Below are 9227 nucleotides of genomic sequence, written 5' to 3' on the forward strand. Positions count from 1 at the left end.
AGGTGTCGCCTGGTCTGCAGGCGTGGCCCAGGGGGCAGCATCGGGGCACACTGCCAGGCTTCCGGGGAGCTCTGGGGGCGTCTGCAGAGCTGCGGGGCCCACTGCGGGCTCTCCAGCGACTGCTCAGCACCCCGCAGAGAGCTCCGGGAAGGAGGAAAGCTTCCCTTCTCCGCTCAGGTCCCCGGGTCAGCCAGGGGGCCACGAGGAGCTGCGGTTTCCCCTTTCCTGCACCAACCACAAAGCCTTCTTCAGAGGGGGCCTTCTTGGCTCCCCGCGCCCGGCCGCGCCCATGACACTCAGGCAGGAGGCCCCTCCCCAGGCTGAGCCGACACCTCCCAGTTCGCCCGGCGGCTCGGAGGTGGCGGTGGGACGGGGCGGCTGCGGGGCCCTGGGAAGGGAGCCGAGATGACCTCACGTTCGCGGCTGCAGTTCTGCGGGGTTTCAGACCTTGGCAGTGCAAAGGGCCTCAGCACTGTGAAGCACTTGGGACGGGATCACTTCGGGTGGCCGGGCCGCGGGCTGCCTCTAGTTCAGTTACTTTCCGAAACAACCCATTTGAGATCCCTCAGAGTTGTACATACGTCTAACGGCGCCGGATCTGTGTGCTTTCTCTCCGGGCGCGTTCTTGGTGGCGCGGACTGTCTCGTGGCTTGGAACCCGGCTCCTCTGGTTCTCTCTGTTTGTCAGCGTTCACGGGAGCTGGGCCTTTGGGGTAAAAGACACTCCTCTGAGATGCTTGTCTCCTTCCTGTTGCCGAAATAGCGGGTCCTTTTTCGGGAATTCGATGTACCGTGTGTTTTGTGTGTAAACGGCGCTACCATGAACAAAGATGTATTTTCTATTTATTTATTCTATATGCACTTGGAGAAGTCATTGTCAGAGAAATGAAGAGTTGTCTTAAATGTTGTGCGTGGGGGGTGAACCCAGAGCCTTCTGTGGGCGGCAGAGGACCTTGGCTCTGGTTTGGAGAATCTTGCTGTACCATAGTAAACACACAAAGGATATCCTTCTCCTGCCTGCTTGCTTTGTTTTCCGTGAATGTGGCCTCATTTTAAGCCAGATATCTAAGGGAAATAAGATGGACGGGATCAGTGAGTGCCTCTCTCACGTCCAAGGATAATTATACGCCAGCGTCCTACCTCGCCCTGCCCCGAGGGGGCGCCCATAGGTCCTGGGCAAGAAGCTGTCACTCGTCGCTGGCCAGGCCCAGGATGTGCCCTGGCCTCCACGTTCCCAAGCCATTGGGTCGCTGGCAGGGTGGCTCCCTCCCCCAGGGGGAAGCCAACGGCGTCTTGGCTCGAAGCAGGACTGTCTCTTCCTTCTGGACGCCAAACACAGCGTCCGAGGATAGCATGGAGGTGAAGTGGGTCCGAAGCAAGCGGCCGGACAAGACGGGGCAGGGCCAGCCTCACGCGGGCCCCTTGGCTGCACCGGGAGGGCCTCGCCGGATCTGGGGGGAGGCGTGGGAAGCAGAGCCAGAACGGGTGACCAGGCGGTGCCCTAAGCTGCACCGCCCCGGAGGCATCCACGAGCCAACGTGGCTATCCACGCTTAACACAATTAAATACGATGAAAAACTCAGTCCTCAGGGGGCACTTGCCACGTGAGACGGGCTTGGGGGCCCTGGGGCCGGTGGCTGCCATCCTGGGCGGGGCAGACCCAGGTGTTTCTATCCTCCCACGAAGGTCTCCTCTTGCTGGTTTCCGGAGAGCCCCTGGGGCTCCTACACTGGGCTTCCTCCATCTCCGCCCCTCACGTGTGTGCACATGTGTATTAGTGTGTGCGTGTGTGCACGTGTGTGTGAATGTGTGGGTGTGTGAATGCGTGCGCGTGTGGATGTGTGTGCATGTTAATGTGTGGGCCTGCGAAAGTGTGTGAATGTGCGTGTGTGAATCAGTGTGTGTGATCACGTGTGTGTGCGCATCTGTGTGCCCATGTGCATGTGTGTATGTGTGTGTCCACGTGAGTGAGCTCGTGTGACCGTGCACGTAGATGCGCGCGTGTATATGACTGTGAACGTGTGTGTGAGTGTGTGCTCATGTGTGCTCGTGTGACCGCATGCGTGTGTGTGTGACTGCGAACGTGTGTGTGCTCGTGTGTGCTCGGTGCCCTCTCTGGGGCCGGCCCCGCACCGGTGGTACCAAGTCCTCACAGACACGTCGGCCGGACCAGCTGGGACGCCCCGCGGCAGTGGCCAGGCCGGATGTGCGACCCCCCGCTGTCCGGGAACGTGACCCGCAGGCGGAGCTCACACTCGCACACTCGTTCAGCACCGACGGGAGCAGGAAAGAGCCTGATGGGGAACAGGCCGTCCCACCGCCAGTGAGTGGCAGGCCCGGGGCGGCGAACTGGCCTCACCTGGGGACCGACGAGGGACGGGGACCCAGCCTGGGCGGACAGCAAGCTAGCAGAGGTGGCGGGACATGGGTCGGGGAGCTGCGTAAGGGGAGCTATGGGCGGGTTTCAGGGACCCCAGGACTTGATGGTGGGGGCAGTCCCTGGTGACTTAACCACCAGCAGTGTCCCTGCTCCAAGGAGCACGTGCCCTGGCTGGGTGACAGGACCGACCCCCGGGAAGGGGCGGGGGACCGGGCAGGGAGACCGCAGCAGCCAGCCAGCCCAGGGGCGGAGGGAGCCGCAGGCGAGCCGGCGGGGCAGGGGGTGGCGGGGACACTCTGGCCTCTGCTCCTTCACCAGCACTTGCAGGAGAGTCCCGTGTGCATGGAAGGGCCAGCCTGGGCGGGCTAGGGGCCGGGGCACAGGAGGTTCTAGAGAACAAGCAGAAACTAAGCAAGGAAAACGGGCAGGAAAAACGCTCCGACCGGGAACCGAGCTCGAGGGCCTGAAGACAAAGGCTGGGGAGACAGCGCAGCGAGCGGTGGGGGCTCTCCCTACACGCGGGGGGAAGGAGAGACGGGTGTCCACTCAGATACCCTGCGGCGGCCTCGAGAGGTCAGAGTTCAGACTTAAAACGCAATGGCTCCGAGTTGGAAGCAGGATGGGGTAATTTCGTTCCCACATCCACGGGACAGACTGGGCGGTCCCCAGCCTAGTGTGTGCCTGCGTCTCGGCCTCGTCACCCACCACTACGTCACCCACCGGTCCCCATCCTGGCCCGAGGTGCACAGAACCCTCATCACTTCTTACCCATCCGCCATCCAAGGCACCCAGGGTTTCTGCCAGGCGACCTGCGACCTGTTCCTTGTCCCGGGCACACGCTTCCCTCTTTTCTTCTCTGCGGGCTGATGCCTGCTCTCCCCAAGGCTGAGGGCCACGCAAAGGCTTCTCTGACCCCCCTTCCTCCTTCCTCCCCCCGGACCCAGGGCCTGCACCAGCACCACGCACACCCGCCTCGGGCTGCCACCCAGCCCTCCCACCAGCCTCGCTCAGGGCGGGACCGCCTGACTTCCCGTGGGGGCAGAGCAAACGCAGCCTCCAACGTTGAATGAAGGCATCAGCCGACAGGTCTCGCCCGCTTCCCTGAGGCCGAGACCCAGCTGCCCCCTGAACGCATGCGGCGCTCCCTCCCCCAGGGGCACGGGAAGGAGCAGGAGTGAGGGGGAGGACCCCCGAGGCCTGAGGCTCAGCTCTAGACCACACACTTGGACAGGGTCGCTGTAAAGCAAAGCAAGTGCACTTTGGATTTCCGGCGCCCATAAACGTTACGGTGACACCAACTACTAATACGCCAGAGCGTTATGTCGAGAAAAACCAACGTACGCACCTGAATTTTAAAATACTGTATCACGGGGCTCCTGGGTGGCTCCGTGGGTTAAGTGTCTGCCTTCGGCTCAGGTCCCGATCCCAGGGTCCTGGGATCGAGCCCCACATGGGGCTCCCTGCTCAGGGGGGAGCCTGCTTCCTCCTCTCCCACTCCCCCTGCTTGTGTTCCCTCTCTCGCTGTGTCTCTGTCAAATAAATAAATAAAATCTTTAAAAAATAAATAAAGTTAAAAAGATAAAAATTAAGAATAACAAAATAAAACATCGTATCCTTAAAAAACACGAGCCGTCGTCTGACTCCCGGGGAGTCGTCGTCTCCGACCGCAGCTCACCGGGACAGGCGCAGCGACGGCGAGCCAGTCTGAGGTGCGGCGGAAAGCGGCCAGGCGGGCCGCGGACACACCGCGCCGGCAGCGACTGGAACGACGGCGCCGGCAGAGCTGCTTGACCCGTGGCCGCCGCGAACCTTCAGCTCTGGAAACACGCAGCGTCTCCGACGCGCAGGAAGACCCGGCCAGGCTGTGAGCGCCCACAGGCACCTCGCGTGCCCTCCCTCGGCAGCAGTCGGAGGCCTCTCGTCCCACGTCCCACGGAGGAGACGAAGTTCGAACACGTGCACCACAAACACGGGCTGCCTGGGCGGCCCCGGTGTCGGGTGTCGGGGATGGCGTCTTCTCTTCGCGAACCCGCGCAAGCTGCCGCGGCTGGGAGAAGCCCAGGGCCAGCCCTCGCCGCTGAGTCCTGCCCGTGCACACGCGTGTACACACACGCACACACACACACACACTCGCAGGAGCCCCCCCGCTGCCCCCATGCATGGCTGGCCTCCACTTCAGACCCTCCTTGTCTCGGCTGACAGACACCACCCCCGAGGCACACACCTTAAGCAAATCCCCGGGTCCGGCTGCCGCCTCTGGGGCGTCAGAAGGCTCCTCACCTCACCCAAAGAACTGTTGTGTCCCTCCACTAACTACAGTTTAAAAAGAAAACTGGGCAGCACGCCTGGGTGGCTCAGTTGGTTGGGCGGGTGGGCGTCTGCCTTCGGCTCGGGTCATGATCCCAGGGTGCCGGGATCGAGCCCTGCATCGGGCTCCTTGCTTGGGGGGATCCTGCTCCTCTTTCTGCTTTCTGCTCTCCCTGCCGTGCGCTCGCTCTCTCTCTCTCTCCCCTCCCTGACAAATAAATAAATAAAACCTTTTTAAAAAGTTGGGCTAAGCATTTCTTCTCTCATCCAAACCCGCATCCGGGTGCTCTGTGGAGCAAAGACGATCTTCTCCAGGCCCCACCGTGAGCAGCCCTGAGAATCTACAGAGCCCGTGACCGTGGTCGTGCTAACGTGACGGGGCTGTGAACATGCTCGCCTCTTGCAAGGACCCGTCTGGAGCGGGGCTTGGAGGGGGCAGCAGGTGACAGTTAACCCACGTTCCGAGCAGGTGCTGCCCGGGTCGTCCCTGAAGGATGTGTGGAGAGGGATGTTCTGGGCCCCATCACCCCCCTCCAGGCTAGGGAACGGAAGGCGAGAGGCTCTGCCCCGGGGGGCCATCCCTGACAGAAATTCCAAGAACAGAATGTCTGCCCTCTCTCCAGGGGTGCCTCCCCAAGCCAGCGGAGGGGTGCCAAGAGAACCCCTCTTGGGAGATGGGGGTATTTGCCGGAAGACAAGATTGACATTTTACTTCTCAGCTGGACACCAGCTCACAGGCCACCCGGCTGCTGCCCAGTGTCCTCTGGAGAGCTTTCCCGTTCCCCTGTCGCTCGGCAGGGTGGAGGCTGAAGATGTCCCTCTGTTTACCTGGGGGTGACTCAAGGAGGACACAGGGAACACGCAGGTCCCAGGAGAACAGAGCACAGCCTCTGGGGAGACGCACCTTCCCCCTGGGCTGGGCAAGGTGCACGGGTCTCCCAGGAGCCGTGAGCTTACCCCCACGAGCATGAGCCTGACGGGCCCTGCCCCAGAGGGAGCCCTTACAGGAAGGGGCTGTGGGGCCTCCAGAGGCAGGAGCTGAAGGAGAAGGTGGCTGTACCAGTATTTAACTGGAGACTATCGCTCAGATCCAAGCAGGTAGGACAGCATCTGGGAATAATCCAGAACACAGCCCAAGACAAAGAGCCAATGCTCGGGCACATGCCCTAACAGAGGGGACCGGAGGACCCCTGCAATCGCACAGACCGGGGAAGGCTCGTTGCCCCACCTCCAGCCCCCCGGCTCTGTGCCCCACCCTAGAGGAGCCAGCAGGGATGGGGGGCTCGGACCCCGAGCAGGAAGAGGAGAGGGAGAGCACACACCCCCTCCCCTGCCGCTCCCTCCTGCAGGGGCTGGGAGAGAAGGCTGAGGGGTCGAGTGGCAGGGGAGCCGGCTGCGGGGGCAGGAGGACAGCGCTGGTTTGCAGCATGGCTGAAGTCCAAGCTGTGACTGTCCTGATGGGGCCCACGGCGAGTTGCAGGGCCCAACGGTCCCGTGGGAGCCAACGCCGGCGGGAGGCGGGCAGAACAGCCGTGTCTGCCGGTCTCCGCCCCACCGCCCCTCAGGCCCAGCAGCCCCTCCCGCAGTGGAGGGACGAGGGCAAGGACTGGAACCCCCCACCCCAGACAGGAGCGCGTCGTCTTCGGGAGGAGAAAGACGCTGCTAACATGAGGACTTGCTTGTCGGTGTCGTGTCCTTCCCGGGCCAGAGGGACGCACTGCATCTGGCTGAGGAGAGACGCACAGCCGGGGCGGGGGGTGCTCTGGCCGGTGCCGGCAGACGGTGAAGTCATCACAACGGGTTTTTAGGACTCTGTGGAATTATTAAATTCAAAATCCCGAAGCATCCCCAAGACCGCGGAATCGAACTTCCAGCGGCTCCCCCAGAGAAGAAGCGGGCGTTCCACGGACACTGTGTGCGCTCCGTGTGCCCCAGCCCGCCCTCCTCGGCGCCCCAGGGGCGGGCGGGAGGCCACGGCCACTCCTCGCCTCTGACTCCCAGGGGGCCGGCAACAGGAGGCACCGTCAGGAGGCCGGAGGCCTTGGCTCAGGGAACGAAGGTCACGGCGTCCCTCCTTACAGGGTGTCTGCCGGCGGGTGCTCTCTCTCTCTCAGGAAGCCAGGACTTGGGCCAGGGCCCTCTCCCACCGTCCGCCCGGGACCCCGTAAGTGCCCTCCCTCCCGGCCCCCAGGCCCCAGGCTGGTGATGTTTCCCGTGTCTCTGTCCTGCTCCTTGCTGCGGCCCAAACTTCACTCCCTGCTTGCAAGTGGCCCCTTCATGACCCGACCCTTCCCGGGCCTCCCACCTCATACCGATACATTATACCCCAGGTGCTCGCACCAAGTCTACGGGAGCGGTGGGGCAGGAGGGGGTAAAACCAGGAGGAACACAGGAGGGAGCCATTCACAGTAGAAAACATGCACACGGGAGAGAAATACATTTAAAAGTTCACCCGCAGTTATATGACGCCAACGGGAGCAACAGGGAAACGCGGCTGGTCCCCATCGGACTGAATGCTAGGGGACGGGGACGGAGACTCGCAGACGGTGACCGGCCACTTGGTGCACGTTTTCTATAAAGTGATTTACTGGTACGTAAAAGTGATTTGAAAACGTGGGCAAAGCGCTGGCCCCATAACTGGATCCAAGAATGCATCCTGAGCCGAGGGCTGGGGGAGCGCGGGGGTCGGCGACAGGGGCCTGCGCTGCGGCGTTCTACACGGTAACGGAAACTCCGAAACAACCCTAGTAGTCGATAATCGGAGAGTGGTTAAATCGAGGCACATTCCCTTTCCCAAAACACAGATTAAAGATGGCCACAGAAATATGGACAGTTATTGACGCTGGGGCGAGGGACCGGGGACCGGCCACACGGCGCACGCTGGCTTGTGTTCGCACACCTTCACGACAGTTCTGTGACGGAAGGCTTCCGCGAGTCAGAAGTGGCCGTTTTCGGGAGCATTTAGCATCACGAGTCAAGAGTCTTAAAAATAGTCCTTTCCCGTGACCTACTAAGTACTTAGGGGACATTTAGCCTCAGCGGACAGAGCCTATGTGTGAAGCTGCTCATTACGGGATCCTTTGTGCACATCCGACACGGTCGAAGAAGCCCAGTGGTCAGCTACGCGGAACGACTAAGTAACTTAGGTTCAGCTCTGCTGAGTTACTGGTCCTCACTGAGACAGTGCTTGTGGCGACTCCGCACCCCTCACTGGCGGACTCAGCCACAGAATCCCTGGGGGCTCTGGAAGCTACAGATCATTACAGGCCACACAACCTCAGGGCTCAGCCGGCCAGCACTCCCCACGTGTGATGCGTCCACACACACATGCGCGCACACGCACACGCAGGCCTCTGGCTCTGCCACCCCCATCCCAGGGCCACACTCCCACAACCACTGGCCTCCTCCCTCCCTCTGTGTCCATCCTGGCCCTGCCCACTCATGCCCCCGGGCCTTTGCACCTCTTTCTCCCTTACCTCTTTCCAGGCTCCTGCTTCTGCATCTCAAAAGCCCAAAGAACTAGCTGGCAGGGGCAAACTCCCCTAGGTGGGCTGTTCCCTTAAGATCCTTTGGTCCAGCTGTGCCGCAGGAGGTGACAGACACGTTCTGGCCCATGACATACACGGATTTAAAATTAGAAGTAGGGGGGCGCCTGGGTGGCTCAGTGGGTTAAAGCCTCTGCCTTCGGCTCAGGTCATGATCCCACTGGGATCGAGCCCCGTGTCAGGCTCTCTGCTCCGTGGGGAGCCTGCTTCCCCCTCTCTCTCTGCCTACGTGTGACCTCTCTCTCTCTGTGAAATAAATAAAAAATCTTCAACAACAACAACAACAAAAAACCTGAGCTATTCCTGAAGAGAGGAAGGCACAGTCTAGATCTATTCTTAAAAAAAAAAAAAAAAAATTAGAAGTAGGTGCCCAAAGGCGGAAACCAGCCCCCTTGCCCTCCAGGGGCTCTAATGGAGGAGCAAAGACCTCAGGGAGTCTGTAAGGAAGGTTCATTCTACCCTCGGGGTTGAATGGGACCCTTCTCTGCGTTGGGAAGGACTCCTCTTGTCCTGTTTCTTCCGGGTCCCGGTCTGTAAATTCCAGGCCTGGCAGAACTCCCCACCCCTGTTTATAGGAGAGGTCAGGGTGAGGGACATCAGATACGGCGCTCGAGGTCATCCGACTCAGGGCTGAGGCAGGAGGCGAGGATCAAAGAGGCCCGTGTATCTGAGCCGGCGGCCAGAAGCCTCACTCCCCAGAGAAGAACGCCGGCTGGCCGGGAAGAGCGGACGCGCGGCAGAGCACCTGTCCCCAGGAATTCCTGACATTCCGGACAGCGGCGCTCCCTGCCCGTAGTGCTCCGGGCTCTGGATCCGGGGGCTCGTGTCCTTTACCTTGGAGACCGTGGCAGACTTCTCCGGAGGAAAGGGAAGGGCCCTGGGTCTGCCAGGACCGCGCTCTAGGCCTGGAACACCCAGCCGGCCGGGCTGCTCGGGTCCATCCAGGGCTGGACAGAATGTGAGTGGCGGCCACGTGTGCAGAGAGGCGTGGGTCAG

General features: G+C 61.5%; 1 long non-coding RNA gene across 1 annotated transcript; it reads right to left on the reverse strand.

The window, feature by feature from the left end:
- Positions 1 to 181: 181 nt before the first annotated feature.
- LOC308346252 lies at positions 182 to 4935 on the reverse strand. Its single transcript, XR_013967156.1, has 3 exons — positions 4055 to 4935; positions 3725 to 3908; positions 182 to 1064 (listed from the first exon to the last, which is right to left on the reverse strand). It is a non-coding gene; the product is annotated as an uncharacterized lncRNA (long non-coding RNA).
- Positions 4936 to 9227: the final 4292 nt, after the last annotated feature.

Source organism: Martes martes, assembly GCF_963455335.1.
Source record: "Martes martes genome assembly, chromosome: 7".
In the NCBI taxonomy this organism is placed as follows: domain Eukaryota; kingdom Metazoa; phylum Chordata; class Mammalia; order Carnivora; family Mustelidae; genus Martes; species Martes martes.